Genomic DNA, 23,576 nt, shown 5'->3' on the forward strand with positions numbered 1-23,576 from the left:
ACAAATAAAGCAAACAAAAGCAAAGAGGCAGAAAAGCACACATTTTAAACCTATTTTAAATATTTTTAAAATATTTTTTATATTTTAAATATTTTTGGATGGAGGAAAATATTGGGGAGTCATAATATATATCTCAATATTAATAGTTATTAACATTTTGAACCATGTTTCTGGACTAAGAAGTATATATCATTATTTCATTAATATTATAACATTTATATTATTTATTCCCATTTTGCAGAGACGAAAATTGAGGTTCCAAGAGAAATAACTACTTTCAAAATCATATGACTAGAAAGTCATAAAGCTTTTAAGAATTGAGTAGTAGAAGAAAATGGGACAGAGAAATTAGGATCAAGAATTCAGATTTTCTGTACCTACGTAAGGCATTTCGATTTAATCCAGTAGGCAAAGAAGATCAAAGAAAGTCCACGTTTCAGAAAAAAACAACCAAAGTTTGTATGTGTGGAATAGAAGTTCATGGTAGTAGGCATGATAGAATTTTTATCTACACGGAGTTTCATTATATGAGTTTCCTTACCCTCTTTCTGATTAGACTGACATTTATCTATTTGTGGCTGTTGTTCCATCTGTTGTTGTTTTGTTTCTGATGTTGCAGCAAACACATATAAATGTACTCTCTGTCAGGCACTGGGTTGATTCCCAGGAACACAACAAAGAAACAGAAATAAAATGTGCAAACAAGCAATTTGCATACAATATGGTGCATGGTATTCATTTAAGAGGTAGGCATAGGATGTCTGAGAGAGTATTCTTAGAAGGTTATTCCTAAGATAAATTATAGCTATGAAAAGTTTAGACTGGTAAATATGGGAAGGTAGACCTATTCCCAGGTAAAAAGACAGCATAGGGAGAGGAATGGACATACAGAACACTGTGTATACGGAACTAAACTGGTGACAGAAAAGATGTCCAGAACTGGACATAGAGGGCCTTGTACACCATGAAAAGAAGCTTTAGTTTTATTCTGTAAGATGTCTGGAACCATTCAAAAATTGTACCCAGAACCCTGACAATGATAGCTATGAATGTTTTGTTGGTACCTGACTTAAAATTTGTTTTCAATGAGTTCTTATTAAGAACTTTCTACCTGCTCTGTGTGTGGCCACCCCACTTCCATTAACCACATAGGGTTTCAATTTTAGAGTCCAGATATTTTTAAATTTAGAATTGCTTCTCCCTCCACTGACGCTACTCAGAGATGATTTAATTTAATCCAAAGTGAATGTGATTACAGAAGGAGCCATAATGGGATAAACCATTCCAAAATATGATACTTTACTGAGGAATGAAAAATATTTAAGGAGAAAACCCTGGTATAGAAATAAGACAATAAAAAAAACTGTATGAAAAAACTACAAAGAATGAATTTAGGATTAGCAATATAGATGTAAAGTTTCCTTTTCTATCATTCTGAAATGCTCTATTTGTGTTAGATATTTTCAAGAGTAGACTAATGAAGCTATCATTGGTAAAGCAAGTAGCTTCAGAATTAACCTTCAAGTAAAGGTTCCTGAGGAACTTCCAGTAAAGATTTTCCTGAGGAAAGTTTCTTATGAAACTTTTTCTCATAAGAAATTATCACCAGAGTGTGGGGGAAGCAGCAGTAACTACAGATACAAGGGCATCCTGTAAACTGAAAACCTCTTCTGGGTCTCCCCTCTATGGGTTGTTGTATGCTCACAACTGACCTCATGAGCAGGAACTGGATACAAAGAAGAGGATACAGAGGGGTAAGTATATTCTTGCTTGAACATGATTTCTACTTTAATGAATGTAGAACATAGTTAACATGTTTACGTGTCTTTGAGTGAAGTCCATTTTCTAGACAATAATTCCATTGTCATCTGTTTTCCTTTCCCATGTCTTTGTATCTTTTTTTTTCTAAAATATACATTCAAACTAAAATTTCGATTATGGAATACCAGCTTTTATACTTAGATCCACTTACACATAATGTGTCAGATACCCCCTTCAGGAAAAATTGGCCATTACAGTTAGGGTACTAGTTTTATTCACCTTAATATCATCTTGAGCTCAAAGCAGTTTTCTAAGAACCTTGGATATAGAATATTTTCAATAAAAGATGTTTGCTTTACAACAGTATAGATACTAAAAATTCTAGTTGATGTTTGAACTCAACACCATAATTTTATCTACTGCGTCCCTTTACATCAGTTCCATACATAATAAGAGAAATGGGCTTGAAAGGGGAAAACAAGGGAAAGCACCACAGATTTTTAAAGTTTTGAAATCCCAGTTACTAATTAAAGTTAGAGAATAAATTCAAAAGCAACGAAAACCTTAAGCAAAACAATAGCAGATTTAAAAGTGTTACTCACTTTCAGCCATACAACTTCAAGGCCGATTTAATATGTATAGGTTAAAAAAAAAGTTTTATTCCATATGCTACTGGAAAAGTGAACTGAGGGCTTTTCACACTAAGGACCTGTTCCCAGGTGATTAGTCTTAACCAGTCTCAGTGGTTTGTCTTTTTGAAGTTCTCTCTCTTTGCTTCATGAATCGTGCAAGATTTTTGTTGAAAATAAGCAGCCCAGCTCTATTTAGTGCCATGGAAACAGCTGTCTACATCAATATTGCGTGGCTAAAATTGTCTTTAGTGCCTACTACTCAAGCATTGCTGCTCCCTCTGTTTGCACCCAACCAATTCCCATTAACTGTAAAGGTAACAGGATGTTTCATGATGTCTCATCATCAGACATGATTTCAATGTAACCAGTCCAACAGAGTAGACTTGGTCCAAAATTCAGTATATATGTAGCAACTTACTGGTAATACAAGTCATTGTAAAATAAAACCCAACAAAATAGGAAAATGATTAAATCAAAACAAATACTAGAAGCATTTGGCACCACCAAATTATAATATATTCCTCCCTGCAATTTAAATAAAACTTATTATAAAAGGTAACAGAACCTAAGAATGAAGTCTTATTACCTGTAAGTGTTTGGCTGATTCACAGATGTAACAAAAGGCTCTTTCAAGGTGCAACTTCAAAAGATGAAATAGGTTATAACTGTAAAATCTAACACAAAACAGACTGTATTTAGTCCCTAGAGAGATTGAAATGGAAGAAAGTCACAATGTAAACCATAAATGAAGAATGTGGAAAATTGTCACCATCAATTTCAGTGGCTTTGGAAGGCATTTGGCAGCCTGTGCGGGAAGACCAAGTAATACCCAATGATGGATTTAGCCCCCTTGTCACTGCTGAGCTGATGGATACAAATCACTTGCCTTTTAAACTGCAAGTTGTGGAAATAGGATGCATTGAGCTGTAAGGGGATCAAATGAATGAAAGGCAAATGCCAGCAGATCAGAAGGTGCAGACCCCAATGTAGTCTGGATCAATTTTCTTAAATTGATTATAGTAAAGAAAATTATTATTTTTACTGAATTCTATGAACTGGATTTTTTTTAATCTAATAGTTTCACAGTAATGGTGGACGGGAAGGTGATGGGGTTGATGTTTTAGATAAGGGACATTCCTAGCATCACTTCTAATCACACAAGGGGAGTGGACCTGTCCCACCTCTGCATAAATCTCCAGGCGGAGGACAGAGTGTGAGACCTGAGAGCTGAAAGCATTTACCAGTCGTGTGACCCTGAGACAGCCCCTTAACCTCTCTGAAGCTTGGTTTCTTTATAAGGAATATAAAGATTTCTTTTAAAGTTTTCTATTTCACAAAGTTGTCTGAGGGCTGAAAGAATTAATTTCTGTGGGAATGCACTCAAGTACGTATGTCTAAGGATAACTGTTTAAGAACAATCAACTAGGGGCGCGTGGGTGGCTCAGTGGATTAAAGCCTTTGCCTTCGGCTCAGGTCATGATCCCAGGGTCCTGGAATCAAGCCCCACATCAGGCTCTCTGCTTGACAGGGAGCCTGCCTCCCCCTCTCTCTCTGCCTGTCTCTCTGCCTACTTGTGATATCTGTCAAATAAATAAAATCTTTTAAAATTAAAAAAAAAAACAATCGACTAATTCTCTTCCCTTCCAAAATTTCTTTGAAATACCCAAAATGAAAATTTTATTTAAACACTTTACAGTGTAGAAAATGGAGAAGATACTTGAGATACTTGTCATTAAGATAAAAATTTTGAAAGATTTAGGATACAGTAAAGGTAAGACCAGCTTACAAAAAGCAATAATCAGCTGGCAAATCTGCAGAAGTGAAGAATGTGAGAGGGTGCCCACATGAGTAATAAATGAACAGGATTTCTAACAGAGTCCTAGGAACTGCTAATCCAAAGCTGCCGTGACTCAAGAGAGAAGAAGAGCCCTTTGGGAATACTTGGAAGACTAGCAAATTGAACAAATTTAAGAATTTCAGAAACTATTTCAGTACCCATATACATGGGTGCTGAAGCTGTGGCCCTCATCACCATTCCTCCAACTAATGTGGCCAATCCACAAGGTAAACCATGAGATTTGCTACTGCAGACTCCTAAAACATAGCCATGTCAATTAGAAAATGTTTGAAATGACAACTCCCCCTTAAATGGTAGGAGAGTAAGGCAAAAATAATAGCCTCTAATGGTTTTTTCCGTTCTCCTGAACAAAAGAATTTTTTTAAATTTTTTATTTATTTTTTATTTTTTTATAAACATATGATGTATTTTTATCCCCAGAGGTACAGGTCTCTGAATCGCCAGGTTTACACACTTCACAGCACTCACCATAGCACATAACCTCCCCAATGTCCATAACCCCACCACCCTCTCCCAACCCCCCCCCCAGCAACCCTCAGTTTGTTTTGCGAGATTAAGAGTCACTTAAGGTTTGTCTCCCTCCCAATCCCATCTTGTTTCATTTATTCTTCTCCTACCCCTCTAACCCCCCATGTTGCATCTCCACGTCCTCCTATCAGGGAGATCATATAATAGTTGTCTTTCTCTGATTGACTTATTTCACTAAGCATGATACCCTCTAGATCCATCCACATCGTCGCAAATGGCAAGATTTCACTTCCTTTGATGGCTGCATAGTATTCCATTGTGTATATATACCACCTCTTCTTTATCCATTTATCTGTTGATGGACATCTAGGTTCTTTCCATAGTTTGGCTATTGTAGATATTGCTGCTATAAACATTCGGGTGCACATGCCCCTTCGGATCACTACATTTGTATCTTTAGGGTAAATACCCAGTAGTGCAATTGCTGGGTCATAGGGTAGCTCTATTTTCAACATTTTGAGGAACCTCCATGCTGTTTTCCAGAGTGGTTGCACCAGCTTGCATTCCCACCAACAGTGTAGGAGGGTTTCCCTTTCTCCGCATCCTCGCCAGCATCTGTCATTTCCTGACTTGTTAATTTTAGCCATTCTGACTGGTGATATCTCATTGTGGTTTTGATTTGTATTTCCCTGATGCCGAGTGATGTGGAGCACTTTTTCATGTGTCTGTTGGCCATCTGGATGTCTTCTTTACAGAAATGTCTGTTCATGTCCTCTTCCCATTTCTTGATTGGATTGTTTGTTCTTTGGGTGTTGAGTTTGCTAAGTTCCTTATAGATTTTGGATACTAACCCTTTATCTGATATGTCGTTTGCAAATATCTTCTCCCATTCTGTCAGTTGTCTTTTGGTTTTGTTAACTGTTTCCTTTGCTGTGCAAAAGATTTTGATCTTGATGAAGTCCCAATAGTTCATTTTTGCCCTTGCTTCCCTTGCCTTTGGCAATGTTCCTAGGAAGATGCTGCTGCGGCTGAGGTCGAAGAGGTTGCTGCCTGTGTTCTCCTCAAGGATTTTGATGGATTCCTTTCTCGCATTGAGGTCCTTCATCCATTTTGAGTCTATTTTCGTGTGTGGTGTAAGGAAGTGGTCCAATTTCATTTTTCTGCATGTGGCTGTCCAATTTTCCCAGCACCGTTTATTGAAGAGGCTGTCTTTTTTCCATTGGACATTCTTTCCTGCTTTGTCAAAGATTAGTTGACCATACAGTTGAGGGACTATTTCCGGGCTCTCTATTCTTGAACAAAAGAATTTTTAATGGGTACAGGCATCCTAACGTTCCATCTGGAGCTAGTGGGTGAGGATAGGCCATACATAGGTCAGCTGGAAGGAAGAAAATTACTTGAATAACTTTAAGAAGGCCAAGCATAAATACGGATACATATATACAAACTTTGCAACAAAGTGAATTTTCCTGCCAAAAAAGTGCTTTCCTTATAACTAACATACTAATTCCCACTTTCTAGGACTAGGAATACTACAGGTGAAAAAAATGACATAAATCCTTACCCTCATATGCTTAATACTCTAAAATAAGTTATTTTCTACTTGAAACTCCCTCCCTCATTTTCTATTACCAAGGAAAGAAGAGCTATCTCTAGAAAAATAAAATTATTGAATTCATTAAAAAGATAAACCAAAGATAAGGAAATAAATGTTTTCAGATGAAAATAAGGTTAAATAAATTTAAAAACTGAGTTGAAGCAGTAAAGAACAGATTAAATACTGCAGCAAAATGGGTATTTGATTTAGAAACATGAGTCATCAAACTTGTCTATAAAGAATAAGATGACAAGTATTTTTGGCTGTGAATTCCAGAGATAGCCTGTCTTGCTGCTGTTGCTGCTGCTGCTTCTTCTTCTTCTTCTTCTTCTTCTTCTTCTTCTTATTATTATTATTATTATTATTATTAGCAACTCTTTAAAAATATAAAAACCATTTTTAGCTCATGGGCCCTATAAAAACAGATCATGTGCCATAGTTTACCCTTTCTTGATTTAGAAGATCAACTTATTTCTTTAAAAACATGTTAGAAATATGTTAAGATTAAGACAACTTTAGTGGACAACAGGTTCAGGAAATTTCCCCAGAATGAGAGAGCAAGCAAAAGAAAGGGAAAACACATAATTAGATAAATAACAAGGAGCATGTTTCTGAGTTGAAGTCTCAGAATGATGGATAAAATATTAAAGAGATCATTTATAAATGTATTTTTGGACAGATTGTTAATTCCTGGAAAAATGTTTTAATCCTTCAAGTATTCAGGCAGAGAAAAAAAATTTTGCATACAAAATAAAAATAAAAATTATATTCACATCAGACTTCTCTTCTGTTTTCTTAATCACCAGAGGACAGCAGAGCAATGTCTACAGACTGGCCAAATCATGTCATTCAGGTGCCAGAGCAACAGAGTTTCCGGTGACCTAGTAGTACACTAGCTGCTTATCACTCCTGAATCAAAATGTCCAAAAATGTACTTTAGAAAAATAAAGCAAAAAAGGTAGTTCAAGAGAAAATGTAAGGCATCAAATCTGGTGACAAAAACTTCTAAGAAGACACAGAGAAGTAGTTTAGGGGGAAAATTTATATTCTTGAAAACAAACAAAAAAAACACTAGAAATATGTAAAAAAAAAAAGTAAGATAAAAAAACATTAAAAGACTAGAGATGTAAAGATAAAAATTTAGGAAAGGCTTTAGATTCACAGTCCACACTCTAGGGAGTATGGCTCAAATACAAAACATTTTTGTAAAATTTCAAGAGGATATTGGATCTCCAGCTTCTGAGTGTAACAGAACATTGGCTCTAGCCATTTCCTCTGTACCTCCAGACACACCATGCCGAGACTTCTGTAGTTATACTTTAATGCACCTGCAGTTGCTTCATTTCTGTGGGAAATATCTCAGAAATATTCCCGAGTTTGTAGGGCCTGCTTTAGCAGAGGCACGCACTTAATGAATGAAGTCAACTTCATTCACTTACTCTCTTAAGCTAGAATGAGCCAGGCAGTTCTAGTGCCAGGGATAAACAGGGAACAAAATAGACACAAATTCCTGCCCTCATGGCACTTACATTCTAAAATAAGCTTATTTTCTCTTCTGTTTGAAACCTCCTCCCCATTTTACATTGCCAGAGAAAGAAAGGTTACATAAGAAGCTATACCACCAACAAGCTTTGTCTTCTTTTTTTCTTTTCTCACCTAACTGCTTCTTCAAATGAGAGTGAGGTCTGTAAGTAACCCTACTTTTCTGCTGAGGACTAGAAGGGACTATGCAATGAAACAAGGTGTGGAGAGGTGTGGAGTCAGGACACCTGTTTTTGAACCCTTACTCCCTCACAAAGACGTGCTTCAAGTTTCTTGTCTATAATAAAGCTCACAGTAGGATTTACCTTTAAAAAGTTGTAGTGAGGATTAAATGATATAAGTGATGAAAGGATTAGGAATAGTATCCTATTCTGTTAACAGTGCTGACACTCTTGTTTGATCATTACATCCAATCCTGAGTGGATGACATGCCTTTAAAGTATAGTCGTAACAATACCAGTAATAATAGTGATAGCTATTCACCAAACCTTTATTTCCTTTATTTCCTCATTTAAATGGACACACACACACACACATACACACACACACGTGCACGCACACACACACAGTTGTGAAGATATAAAGATGAATGGAAAGATCACATATAGAGTACTACAGGCCACTCCATAATTTGAACTCAGGTAATTCTGATTCTAAGACTACTTTCTGTTCTGCTTGTGCTACCTCCTTGGGAAAAACATCTGAATCTCCATTTCTTCACGTAACCCCATTCAACTTAATTCCCTCGGGACAACACAAAGGCTTTGAGCACATTGAGCTGAGTGTCACTTATCCTGGCACTTTCCTTATGACAAAAGGTTTTTATAAGAAGACAAGTGCAGTTTAGAAAATGGTATTATGACATTATTGGACATAAAAGTAAAGCAGACTGAGCACTTCAGGGAGAACCTGCTGCCCTCAGAGAAGAGCTTAATATGTCTCTCTCAGAGAAAAGCAATCCTTATGAAAAGGGCAAGGCCAGTAATCTAAGAGGAACCTCACTCACACTTGATAGGATGTTGAGCTACCAGCTCAAGGGCAGACAGAGAGCAAGAGGCATGGACAGGGTCATGAAATGAGGTATGCCATTGGATGGGTTCCTGCCCAGAAAATCCCCTCCACTTCTATTTTAATACTAATTGTAGCAATAGTAAGCACTTATAAAATGCTTACTGTGTGAGGGGCACTGTGCTGATTGCATTACATGCTTTATTACATTCAGTTCTCACATTAATAAAGTCAGTTCCGTTGTTATTCTGATTCTCTGGATGAGGATAGTGAAACTCAGCAAGGTTAGAAAATTTGCTCAAGATTATAAAACTAGTAAGTGGAGTTGCTAAGTCCTTATAATAAATTTTTGAGAAACAGGTTACTAAATTGAATTAAACAAAATTAATCATTTTCTTACTCAACACGATCATTCTTCAAGGAAGAAAGTATATTCTGCCACTGATTTTAATACAAATAATTTATCAATTTAATTATTCACTTAATAATCATGCATGAATGCATTTAGCCAATGTTTTCAAGGAGCCTATTAAGTACAAAGCCCTTTGGCATTGTAGGAGGTTGGGTTTTATAATCTCCCAAAAGTATAAGATTACAAGAGAAGATGCTTCTAGTAGTCCCAGAAACTGCATTATCTACACCAAAAGTGAACATTGACCATCACAGTGGAATCTAGAAACACATGATATAAGCCAAAGCTAGATTTATGGCTATTCTGAGCCTACTGATTGCACAGCCTAACACTGCTTCAGCCCCTTCTCACAAAAGAAAACTCGTGCTCTCTCAGCTTTTGTGGAGTGCTATTAAAATACCACTTTTCTATCTTTACTACCATGATATCTGAGAATGTGCTGAGAACTTTAGGAAAATATTGTTATCTACATCCTAGAGAGTGATTCTGCAAGATTCAAAGATTAAGGGAGGGAAAGAAAACTGGATTGAGATTGGGTATTGCAATCCCAGTCAAATCTCAGCCAACCCTGTGATAAGATCCACTGCTGGGATGATTTCTGTTATGTTGTGTTGGGTCAAGGGAGTCAAGTCATTATAGTACCATGAATGCAGATTGCCCTAGGCAGGAGATTGGGTGAAACGGTCTTCTTCCTCATCCATTCTTCCAAAGGAAATCCTCAACGAGGGATGATAACTAATGGCATATCTTTGAGTAGGTCTCAGGAGCTAGTGGAATAAATTCTTAATTCCTAAAGGGATAAAAGCACTTGCACCCCAACAACTGCAGCAGTCCACACCTCGAGCCCCTTGTATACATTTCTTTATATATGTTCTGGGAGTAGCTCCTTCAGGATTTCAGCCGGCCTTTTTTCCTGGGGGAAATGTAAAGGGGATAGTTAGTGGGATGAGTACTTGCTTTAAGAATAAATATATATCATTTGACCCAAGAAATCTCTCATGGGTTAATGAATGACTGCAACTTAGCTTATGACATGGTTAAGAGTGAACATTAATATATATGCTACAGATTTGTAGCTTGTGATATGAAATAGTAGTTCTTGTTTCACTTTGAATGCACTATGAAATTCTTATTAAAATCATTGACTCTGTAGGTCATAGATATCCTTAATTTTGAGACTGAAGTAAGTTGACTTTTTTAAACAATATGCTCTATTGCTTTTTTAGTTTTTATTCTCAAGGCTTTTAATAGCAAAATTGAGGAAGTTAAATAATTAGCTAGTTTGCTTCCAGCATTCACCATCACTAGCAATAATAACCTTCCTCCAAAATGATCCCTTCCCCATTTTTTCCCCTCAGTCCCCCTTGTGATTTTCTCCATGAAAAAGCTCTGATAGGTTTAAATAAATCAAGGGAACCAGTCCTCATGGCCAAAGTGATTAGTTCTGAGTGGATAGTCAATACAGTTAGTGCCAATGAGATGCACAGGCTTCCAGAAATCTTTCTCAGTGTGTGTGTGTGTTTGTGTGTCTGTGTGTCTGTGGGTCTGTGTGTCTGTCTGTCAGTCTCTTTCTTTGTCCCTTTCTCCTCTGTAATTGGGATTTGGAAGAGGTAACACTTAGCCCAACTGCATCCATCTTGTGACATCGAATGGAACCAAACTAAAAATGCCATCAACTCAGACTCAGAGACAACAGACTCAGAATCTGATCCTAATAACTTTGTTTATGCATCTCCACTAAGCCATGTCGGAAGCTTGTCCTAATCCTAGACTGTCAGTTATGTGACCCAGTAAATTCCCCTTATCTGTTTGGACCACGTCAGTTAGATTTTCTGGCCAGCAGCCACATGAGTACTAACTGAAACCTAAGGGAAATCTGCCATTGATCCAATGAGCAGTTGTACAATTAGCTCTTCATTACAAATAGACTAATAGGAAATTCCAAACACCATATTATTCCTTTTATTCCTCTGGAATGTTTATGTATCACCAGTATCTCTTCACCAGAAATGAAGTGAATAAAAATATGTACAAAGTAAGTTAAATGAAGAGTTATTAAGGAAAATATAATTAACCTTTAAAAGTGAAATTAACTTGTTAAATTCACCAAAATCTGGGGTCTAGTTTTCAGTCTTGTGTTTCTAGAAAGTTAAATAAAATGTATCAGTATATCCCCAAACAATCAGTCTTTCAATGAGCACCAAGAGTAAACAAAGTCACACTAGGCTAATACATGAAATTAATACCATTTTTGTAATGAATAACTCTATTCATCTAATTTCCAGATGGTCACATTCTCTGTTCAGGGCAGCTCTTCCCCAACATTAACACAATAATAATTCCAAAATAGTACTCATACTTTTTTTTATTTTAATTTTTTTAATTTCTTTTCAGTGTTCCAGAATTCATTGTTTATGCACCACACCCAGTGCTCCATGCAATACATGCCCTCCATAATACCCACCACGAGGCTCACCCAACCTACTACCACCTGCCCCTCCAAAACCCTCAGATTGTTTTTCAGAGTCCACGGTCTCTCATGGTTCATCTCCCCCTCCGATTTCCCCCAACTCACTTCTCCTCTCCCATATCCTCTATGTTATTCCTTATGCTACACTAGTAGGTGAAACCATATGATAACTGACTCTCTCTTCTTGACTTATTTCACTCAGAATAATCTCTTCCAGTCCCGTCCATGTTGATACAAAAGTTGGGTATTCATCCTTTCTGATGGAGGCATAATACTCCAATGTATGGACCATATATTCCTTATCCATCCATCCACTGAAGGGCATCTTGGTTCTTTCCACAGTTTGGTAACTGTGGCCATTGCTGCTATGAACATTATGGTACAGATGACCCTTCTTTTCACTACATCTGTATCTTTGGGGTAAATACCCAGTAGTGCAATTGCAGGGTCATAGGGAAGCTCTATTTTTTAATTTCTTAAGGAATCTCCACACTGTTTCCAAAGTGGCTGCACCAACTTGCATTCCCACCAACAGTGTAAGTTCTCCTTTCTCCATATCCTCTCTGACACATGTTGTTTACTGTCTTGTTAATTTTGGCCATTCTAACTGGTGTAAGGTGGTATCTCAGTGTGGTTTTGATTTGAATCTCCCTGATGGCTAGTGATGATGAACACTTTTTCATATATGTGAGCCATTTGTATATCTTCATTGGAGAAGTGTCTGTTCATGTCTTCTGCCCATTTTTTGACATGATTATCTGTTTCGTGTGTGTTGAGTTTGAGGAGTTCCTTATAGATCCTGGATATCAGCACTTTGTCCTATTGTCATTTGCCAGTATCTTCTCCCATTTCATGGGTTGCCTCTTTGTTTTGTTGACCGTTCCTTTGCTGTGCAGAAGGATCTTGATGAACTCCAAAAATTCATTTTCGCTTTTGTTTGCTTTGCCTTTGGAGACATATCTTGAAAGAAGTCACTGTGGCCAGTGTCGAAGAGGTTACTGCCTATGTTCTCCTCTAGGATTCTGATGGATTCCTGCCTCATGTTGAGGTATTTTATCCATTTCGAGTTTATCTTTGTGTATGGTGTAAGAGAATGGTCACGTTTTGATTCTTCTACACCTAGCTGTCCAATTTTCCCAGTACCATTTATTGAAGAGACTGTCTTCTTTCCACTGTATATTTTTCCTGCTTTGTTGAAGATTATTTGACCATATAGTTGAGGGTCCATATCTGGGCTCTCTACTCTGTTCCACTGGTCTATGTGTCTGTTTTTGTGCCAGTACCATGCTGTCTTGGTGATCACAGCTTTGTAGTAAAGCTTGGAAATCAGGCAACGTGATGCCGTCAATTTTGTTTTTCTTTTTCAATATTTTCTTAGCAATTCAGGGTCTCTTCTGATTCCGTACAAATTTTAAGATTATTTGCTCCAGCTCTTTGAAAAATTCCAGTGGAATTTTGATCATAATGGCATTAAAAGTATAGATTGCTCCAGGCAATATAGACATTTTAACAATGTGTATTCTTCTGATCCAAGAGCATGGAATGGTCTTCCATCTTTTTGTGATTTCTTTCATGAGTGTTCTGTAGTTCCTCAAGTACAGATCCTTTACCTCTTTGGTTAGGCTTATTCCCAGGTATCTTATGGTTCTTGGTGCTATAGTAAATGGAATCAATTCTCTAATTTCCCTTTCTGTATTTTCATTGTTAGTGTATAAGAAAGCAACTGATTTCTGTACATTGATTTTGTATCCTGCCACATTACTGAATTGCTGAATGAGTTCTAGTAGTTTGGGGGTGGAGTCTTTTGGGTTTTCCATATGAAGTATCAGGTCATCTGCGAAGAGAGCTAGTTTGACTTCTTTATTGCCAATTTGAATACCTTTTATTTCTCTTTGTTGTCTGATTGCTGTTGCTAGGACTTCTAATACTATGTTGAACAAGAGTGAAGCCAGCATTACCCTGATCCCCAAACCAGGCAAAGACCCCACCAAAAAGGAGAATTTCAGACCAATATCCCTGATGAATATGGATGCTAAGATTCTCAACAAGATCCTATATAGGATCCTAATAGGATCCAACAGTACATTAAAAATATTATCCACCGTGACCAGGTGGGTTTTATCCCTGGTTTGAAAGGGTGGTTCACCATTCACAAATCAATCAGTGCGATAGAACAACTCAATAAGAGAAGAGAGAAGAACCACATGGTCCTCTCAATTAATGCAGAAAAAGCATTTTACAAAATCCAGCATCCATTCCTGATTAAAACGCTTCAAAGTATAGGGATAGAGGGAACATTCCTCAACACCATAAAATCTGTCTATAAAAAACCCACAGCGAATATCATCCTCAATGGGAAAAAGCTGACAGCCTTCCCTTGGAGATTAGGAACACGAGAAGGATGCCCACTCTCACCACTTTTATATTCATACTTTTTTGTTTGTTTGTTTGTTTGTTTGTTTGTTGAGCTTGGAAATGAAACCAAGAGAGGGCACACTCTTGAGTGGATCTCAACCAAAGATATTAACTCCTCCTAAAAGTATTTAAACTTAACAGTGATTGGTAGTGTTTGTGGGGTATTACTGGGACTTAGTGACCAGACCTAGGATGCTGCTCGCTTTGGAAGCACTTAAGGTCAATCCTGACCAAAATACCAATAAATACTGAATCTCTAATAAGGCCTGTTGGAATGTACAAATCCCAGGATCAGTATCCTTTTCCCTTATAATGTTCTGATCCAAGAGACAATGAGAATCTACAGCAATAAGGACCCATACAGCTTGTGGTCTCTGAATACCATTCACATTAACAGAATCTAGGGGCACATTAACAGAAACTAAGGAAAATTACTGTTTCTATGTCTGGTTCAGGAAATATATAATGAATATCTTATGCCAGAAACCTATCAAAGACCAACAAACTCATTCCAAAGGGACAAAGGAGCCAAACTAAAGGGGCTTTCACAGGCCTAGCATAACATAAATTAATCACCAAAAAAAAAAGCTATTATAATGGATTGTAACACATCAAATATATAAGAACCTCTGAGTTCATGATGATTTTTAAAAAATAAAAGTCACTATTTACCACAATGGATAATTCAATGGACAAATTCAGTATTCTTCAGATTAACAAATAAAGAAAAATATTAAATATTTACCCTTCATTTCCTCTAAAACTTTATTTCAGGATAATCAAATATTTGGTAAGAGAGAGTTCTTTCCTATAGGATGCCTGATAAAACTATAGGAGAAACAATAAAATTAGAAAACCACCATTTTGCAGTCTCAATTTTATTAATAATGGCTCTAAGCAGTATTCATCAGTGAATTAAAAAGTTTAATGGTGCAGTAGGAAGTAATCAATACCACCTATGTATGTTCTTTCCAAAAATACTGACATTGAACCAGGTCAAGTCTATCACTTAAAATAGGGTAGAGAGCCCTTTTAAGAAATAGTCTCAGGAGAAGATGATCAACCAAATTCATGGTGTGACATTCTATAAGGCAAATGACCAAGTTTCTGCAAATAATAATAATAATAATTTAAAAATCATAAATATGGATAGAAAACAAGGGAAGGGACTATTATTGAATAAGAGACTTAAAAGATTTAACAATCAAATGTGATATGAGGCTCTTGTTTGCACCTTGATCTGAGCAACCACTTGTTAGTAGATAATTTTGAAACAATTAGGGAAATTTGAATATGGCTTATATTAGAAGGTATTAAGAAATGGTAGAAATGTAGAATGGTAAAAAGAGTATGTTCTCTTATTAAGAAATACTTTCTAAGGTATATTATAATAGTGTAGTGATAGGTCCATAACAAATTTATTGGAATTAGTGAAATACACTGAATGATTTAAGACGGAAATGGTTTGCAACCTCAGGAGCTTCCTGGGTGAAATCTAAAATTGGCCTACGTACCCAGAAGTCAAGGAGAGTCTGCAGAAAGAGGCAGACCACTCCACATTAGTAGAGGCAGGTTTAATAAACAAAGGAACTTACATACAAGGCTTATTTTGGGTGACTGCAAGATGAGTAGATTTCTGCACCTGCCAGAATCTTAAAAGTTATATAGAGGTCTTAATTGGGTTCAGTCATATATTTAGTCCAGATGGTCTCAACAACACCTTACTCTTTCCAGGCTGCATCCTTGAAGCAGCTCCTACTAGGGGAATAGTAGGCAGAGCATACATTCCAAGGGCAAGGGGAGGGGGCGAGGAGCAGCTGATTGCTGGGTCCAGCTGTTGCATCACCCAGCATCACATTCTCTTGAGGGCCTTCACTAATAGTAACATGATGGCTAGAATGCTTTAGAATACTCCCCCAAAAGTTAAAAATGCGTGGATGGGAAATAGAAGATACAAAACTAATAAAATGTTGATTACTGAAGTTGGTTTATTATCTTACTTTTTAAACTTTTATATATGTCATTTTCTATAAAATAATTTTTAAAAGAAGAAAGTACGAGAGACACATAGCCAAAGTTTTTTCTCTTGAGTCCCATTTTGACAAATAATTTCATTAACAGATTTATGCCAATTAAGCTAAAGGCAGTCTTCACAGAAGCTTAATTCCTTCAGTTGCTCAGGACATGAACCCAGATAGCAGCCTTGACTCCTTTGTTTCTTTCATGCCCCACATTGACTCCATCAGCAAATCTTCCTGGCTCTGTCGTTGACACATATCCTAAACCTGACTTCTCATCATTTGCACATTGATCCACACCTGCCTTTTTTCCAAATAACCACTGTCTCTCTTCTGGATTATTGCAAAAGCCTCCTAACTGGTATGCCTGCTTCTGTCTTTTTGCTCTTTTGGTTTACTCTCAGCAGGGCATACAGATAGGTTCTGTTAAAGTCTAGGTCCTTGTTAATCCTTTGCTCACCCCCTCTGCCTCTAGCATTTTATCTATCTCACTCAGGTTGAAAGAATAGGTTATTTTCTTTTTTTAAGATTTTGTTTATTTATTTGACAGAGAAAGCATAAACAGAGGGAGCAGCAAGCAGAGGGAGCGGCAGGCAAAGGGAGAGGCAGGCAAAAGGAGAGGGAGAAACAGCCTCCCTGGCTGAACAGCAAGCCCAACTCGGGGCTCCATCCCAGGACCCGGGGATCATGACCTGAGTCAAAGGCAGATGGTTAAGCAACTGAGCCACCAAGGCGCCCCTGAAAGAATATGTTTTTAATCCACCCTATGGGGCTCTGTATGACATGGACCGCCACTCTATCCTGTTAGTTTCCTCTGCACTCATTCCATCCCGGCTAGACTGGCCTTCTTACCATTTCCTGAACATAACAGCATCTTCCAGTCTCAGGGCCTTCACTTTTGCTGCTCCACCAGCCATGTACACTCTTCCCACACGCCTGCAGGTTTGTTCTCTTAATTCTTTTACACCTTTGTTCAAATGTCATTTTCTTAGAATTCCTTTTAAAAATTCTCTAGGCTTCCTATTCCTCATCAGTGTCTTAACTTTTTTTCAACACCATAAACATCTAACATACATACATTAAACTCACTTATGGGGTTTATTTCAGTGCCCTCCATTTCCCATGAGGGATGTGTGACTGTTCTGTTCCTTGCTAGATCCTTAGCACTCAGAGCAGTGCCTGGTTCATGGTAAGAAGTCAATAACTGTTGAATAAACAAATTTGTTGAATAGCATTTGCTGCATAAATTTGTTGAAAAAACTAAGCTACGTTTCCAGTACTGTTGTCCATGGCTCATTATGCTCCCAAGTGCATTACCTCAAGTAGTTGGGGTTTTTTTGACATTTAAATATCATATTTATTTATTTTTTTATAAACATATAATGTATTTTTATCCCCAGGGGTACAGGTCTGTGAATCGCCAGGTTCACACACTTCACAGCACTCACCATAGCACATACCCTCCCCAATGTCCATAACCCCCTTCCCCTCTCCCAACCCCACCTCCCCCCAGTTTGTTTTGTGAGATTAAGAGTCACTTATGGTTTGTCTCCCTCCCAATCCCATCTCGAGTAGTTTTAACCATCAGGTAGCAAACCTACTTCCTGCATTGTTTACTTATTCTTTCAAATACATGTATTGAGCCCCTTCTTCATGTTGGGAACTAAAAATACAATAATTAAAAAGATAAATGTGTTATTCACTCTCCTATAATCATCTCTCAGTTGTTAGGGAAGGAGGGGCACTTGACTGTTATCCTTTGATTAACATATATAGGTATTCAGTCAGTTTTTCCAGACCCAGGGCAAGCCTTCATATAAAGTTTGCAGATTGTGGGTATGATACAGAAGAGTTACAGAGGTAGATACTGGGAAATAAGGATCCCAATAGGTAACCCAATGGTGTGGAGGGGCTGGTCGGAGTTACAAAGCCCATTGCCACTGATTATTAGATTCCTCATCTGGAGCTCAGCCCAAGAGGAATGGTATACCACAGTACTGCCTGGTCTTCTCGGGTGGTGAGCACTCCTAGCTGTATCAGCTGGTTGGAGTTACAAAGCCAGTTGCCTCTGATTATTAGATTCCTCATCTGGAGCTCAGCCCAAGAGGAATGGTATACCACAGTACTGCCTGGTCTTCTCAGGTGGTGAGCACTCCTAGCTAAATCTGGTTCTCACCATTGAACTCTGATATTCAAGTATAGAGTCAAGGAGTAGCTCTACCATCTGGAAAAAGGGGCAGTGTTACTGCTGGAGGCACTCTAGGAGAAACACACAGAATAGCAGTCCAACCTATAGCCCACTGGAAGACAGGGGTACAGATCCATGAGTACAGTTCCATGCAGTGGCTAATAATTGAAGTCTTTGTTCTGATACTTCTGTTATTTGTTAATGACATCCAGGCTAACAGGGTGGCTGCTCAAACAATGTATGCAAGTTCCACAAATCAGAGCTCCATCATTATTTTAAAATACCTACATTCAAGATACTTTTTTATTATTACAGAAAATTTCAGCATTGCATTTGTCAGTGGAAGAAAAGAATACTGGTTATATTCTCTAAACCTAATTTACACTATTAAATTTTGTATTACTGTAATAACGGTTCTAAATATTTTATCACCTATTTGTGGGAACAGAGTTTCTTGTTGATAATGACTCTCCAGTTCTGGAGACATCATCATTTAAAAAGTCTTAATCAGAAATTGCTTGTGGTCATCTCAGGTATAAAGATCTTATAAAAATCATAGTATGTTCACTGAAGCAAGCTCAGGTTTCTCACTGAAACTGTCAAGGTTTTACTTGGATATATTTTTCCAGGTAAATGTCAAGTAGTGTTCTTAATGCTTTGCTTTATAAAGAGATGTAATTATTTTATCACCACACCTTTTATAGCTACTCCCAAATTTACTCTGATTTACCCCAGGAAATATTATTTTCTACATGTGCTTTAAAGTGGAAAAAGGTTGATAAGCACTCCATTTGGGAAACTTGTATGCCATGAGTGAAACCATTGGCCTCTTATGTGCAGACATTTTCAGACAGCCAAGATTTTGCAATGGCATTTCAAACCTCTTTCTTTCATGACTTGATTCCTGTGCAGATGGTGACAAGTACTGGTGACAGCAGTAGCCTCCCTGTGCTACTATTCAATGCCTTCAGTTCCTTAGAATGAGATCAATAACACTTCACTCTTTTGAAAGAAAAATTATACCACTGTCTTGGCATGTCACTAAAGACAGTATGTGAGTTCAGTGACAGAATGTGTTGATGGTACAGATTTCCAGTCCAAGTTAGAATGACTGCTTCGGGGTCAAAGAAGTGAGAAACTTCTTTGGAAGTACTTTTGGAAGTACTTTTTGGAAACCCTTATGTTAATACTTACAGTCAATCTGAAGTAGATGAGAATTTGTTTTTTTTTAATATATACTTGAAGAATTATTAAACACTGATCATGGTGATTATAACCACTGGGAGATAAGAGGATACCCATGGCCAGATAGGTCAAGATGAGTTTTCCAGGTCATTGGCTCTGCCTGGAACTGCCCTTGTGAATCACATTCCACATAGCCTCTCAGTGCTGAGCTAGCATCTATGTAGATCAAAGCCATGGCCAGAATGGCTAATTCATGCGCTAAACCCAAATGTCAAGATTTGTTAAACACGTCCCTTTAGAAAAACTAAACTGAACTAGAAAAAGTAAACTGAAAAACTAAAACTAACTGAACTCGCTGGGAGAAAAGTGGTAAAACAAATTATTTGTCTGGATTCAGATTTAGATCTTTTAATTTACTGTTGTGAGGAGCAACCATGCAATAAGAGCATAGCAAGGGAATAGCCTCCCTGAGGGAAAGTGAGTCTGTGGCTGAAAATTTCAGAGACATGTGAAGAAACTAGTGAGATTGATGAGGTGTTTTGTGGTATATGATACAGAGGTGCATAATGGATTGTCCCTCCAGTCTCCCCTAACCGCATTGAATATGAATGCATTATTGAATGAATAAATCAGCAGCTTAATGATATAAATGTTCTCAGTGTATCAGCCCAGCTGTTTGTTCTTAATCTCTCTGCTGTTTCCCCACCCGTCTTTTTTTCACTCCTCACTCCTAATGAGAAATGTCTTATGACTTCAGAAGTATAATAACTCCATGCTACCACCATACACATCCTCTTTTTGCTTAGGGTGGAATAATAGCTAAGGAGCCTCACAGATCCAAAAGCAAAATCCTGATTCTCTTTCTCTTTGTCTCTTTTCTCACCTCCAGTTCTACCCAACCAACTCTGGACACCTACTGGACTTACTGCAATGACTTGCATTTATTATACAACATCATTCTTGATACTTTTTATAGTCCCATAAAAATTAGTAGTGCTGGACAGTCATGGCATGACAAAGTTGGAATCCTGCTACTTTCCCTCCCAGCTCTTACGTAAGAAAAGGAGAGAAAATAACAAACATTAACTAAAAATATGCATATAATATGATAGACACAGTGCCACTTATAAATACACTACGGCATATTACCTGGGTTTATGTGAGACTCTCACATAAGGTTCATGCCATTGTCACTCCTCACCCTCCACATCCTTCCCATAATCAGTGCTTTCTATGTATTCTGCTTAGACAAAGCCAATGTGATTATATTTGAAATGTTCAGAGACAAAGAAACTGGTATTTAGCTATAATCTTTGATTTTCCTGGGACCTAGAAGCCCAGTGACAAAAACTGGAAGTCTGTACCCCTCAGTTAAGCTAAAGTCTCATACAAGCATGTCTGAATAAACAGGATAGAGATGCAAGGTGATAGCAGAAAAGAACATAAGGTCCCCAAATAAAATCATTACAAGTGGCAAATGAGTTTAGGAAGATAAGACTTCACAGGGGTTCCTGAGCATTAGGAAGAACTAGTTGATGTTGGATATGAAACCACATTTTTATTTATTTTATTTTATTTATTTTTAATAAACATATAATGTATTATTATCCCCAAGGGCACAGGTCTGTGAATCGCCATGTTTACATACTTCACAGCACTCACCATTGCACATACCCTCCCCAATGTCCATAACCCAACCATCCTACCCCTACCTCCCTCCCCCCAGCAACCCTCAGTTTATTTTGTGAGATTAAGAGTCTCTTATGGAAACTACATTTTTAAACCTATCCCTAATTTTTGTTATTATCTATGCCAACTGTGAGGTAAAATTGAAGGGATTATAAAACTAGGGGCTTTAGCTCCTCTGCTGTGGGATTACCTGAATGAACAGAGTGGTGAGCAGCTAAGCTCTGAGAAAGAATATGATAGGAAACATCCAAAGAAGTTCTAACATTAAGCAGGCGTATCAGGTCCAATCCTACAGAGACCCAAAATATTATATCCAGTCCTTATACATCTTTTACAAGCCAAGGCTTTATGAGGACTTACAAATATTCTCAAGCCAACCATGCCCTCTTGGCCCACACTTTTCTAACTTTCAACTCTTTATTTAATTTTGGCCCCTGTCAGTTTCCTTTATTTTTTTTTATGAGCACAACTATGCATTTAAGATGCCTGTTATATTTTATACTACATTTCTAGCTCTTCCATAATGGGAGAATTTTCACCTCCCAATCTCAGTATTCCTAGAAATTTAAGTGTCTTCATCTTTTCAAAGAACTCTTTCTAAAATAGATATGCATAAGGCTGTTGTTTGAAACAATGAATTCACTGAAATATAGTGGAGTTTCAGTTACTGTAATATATTTTTGCCTGATAGCAGGCCTCTTCTGAACTTTGAAATTCATGGGTGTTATTCCCTTTATTTAATAGTAATATATGAGTACCTAATGATTAATTAATTAATCAATTTCTACTTTTTGTAGGTTTCAGAGAAGGAGTTACTTGACCAATCAGTGTCTTATTTTATTAAGGAATCCATCTCTTTCACTTCATTTTCTCTTCCCATCTTTAAGGGGATAAAATGAAATGACCTGTATGGTTATATTTGAAGCTCTTCTTTGAGGGATTCAATCTGGAGGCATTCAGTAGAAATCAAGTAATGTATTAAAGACTTTGTAAACATAAGGAAGTAGGATGCTGGATGAGTTATTATCAATATTAATCTAGCACTGAGTCAGTTTTCCAGATTCCAGTTGTATCTTGATAGAGTTTCTCCAGGCATGTTAACTATTCCCTGGGTGCAAACTAAATACTTTCAAAGTTATATTCACTTTCTTAGGCTTCCGTAGAAGCAAATTCATTAAATTGGACATTCCCACTGGACTGAAAGACTGAATGCAGTTTCTTTAAGTGGTCTTTAAGTAAAGGAAAGATGACTTTTTAAAAGTGTATTGATTTGGCAACCATTCTGAATCCATTTACAGAAAGAATAAGCACAGGGCCCCTTTGTCTGCTGAATGTCCCACTCTGGCTCCAGATTTCTAACCTACAGTCAAACCTCTCGAGAAGATAAGCCTGGGTAGCAAGTTTTAAAAAAGAAGTTAACAGTATGGAGCATGATGATATTTGGCTATCTCTTTTTTTTTTCCTGTGTAAAACCAACAAGGGAGCGATGCCTGGACAGAGCACAGGGAGGCTGGAAAATAGGAATACAGACAAGTTATGAGGATGTTAGGAAAATAACAGAAAAATAAGACCTTTGTGGGCTTCTGGGTTAGTTGCAAACTCACCGATGCATAGGTAGGTCTAGCAAACATATTAAACCCAGATTAGGAGAATAAATATAAAGCCATCTCCTAATTGCAAATATATCTCTTTTGCAAACAGACGTACAGGAGAGAAAGGAAAGGGTCACACAAGATCCTGAAAAGGAGGCAGAGACAGTGATAAAGAGGATGGTAGGGACATCTGGGTGCCTCAGTCTGTTAAGTATCTGACTTCAGCTCAGGTCATGATCTCGGTATCCTGGGACTGAGTGCTACATTGGGCCCCCCTCTCTCTCTCCCTCTGCCCCTCCCTGTGCTCACTCTAGATAGATAGATAGATAGATAGATAGATGATAGATAGAAAAACTCTTTAAAATTAAACTGCTGAGGATCTAGCCTTACACTGAACTTCCTTTCAACATGCTCCTTGAAGACCTGCAATGGGGAAATGATGAAGGCAGTATCAGAAATTTAGATTCTAAGATTGGGCGTGGGACAAAATTTAGGAAGATTTGCTGCAAACTTTAGTAGAAATATAAACAAGCAAAAAAGAAAAAAATGAAGGCACAGGGAGTGGGTATGAAGATTGACGTAGGATTGCCTCTTGAGCTAAATAAAGTTCTATACCTCAGAAACAACTGGGTCTTGGAGAGTTAAGACAATGTTCAGAATCTAGCCAATAGAAACATCTTACAATATAATCATCTACGTTGACCCAGGAAGTCACTCACAGGACACATTTTAAAATGTGGA

This window comes from Meles meles, chromosome 15, assembly GCF_922984935.1.
Source record: "Meles meles chromosome 15, mMelMel3.1 paternal haplotype, whole genome shotgun sequence".
Lineage (NCBI taxonomy): Eukaryota > Metazoa > Chordata > Mammalia > Carnivora > Mustelidae > Meles > Meles meles.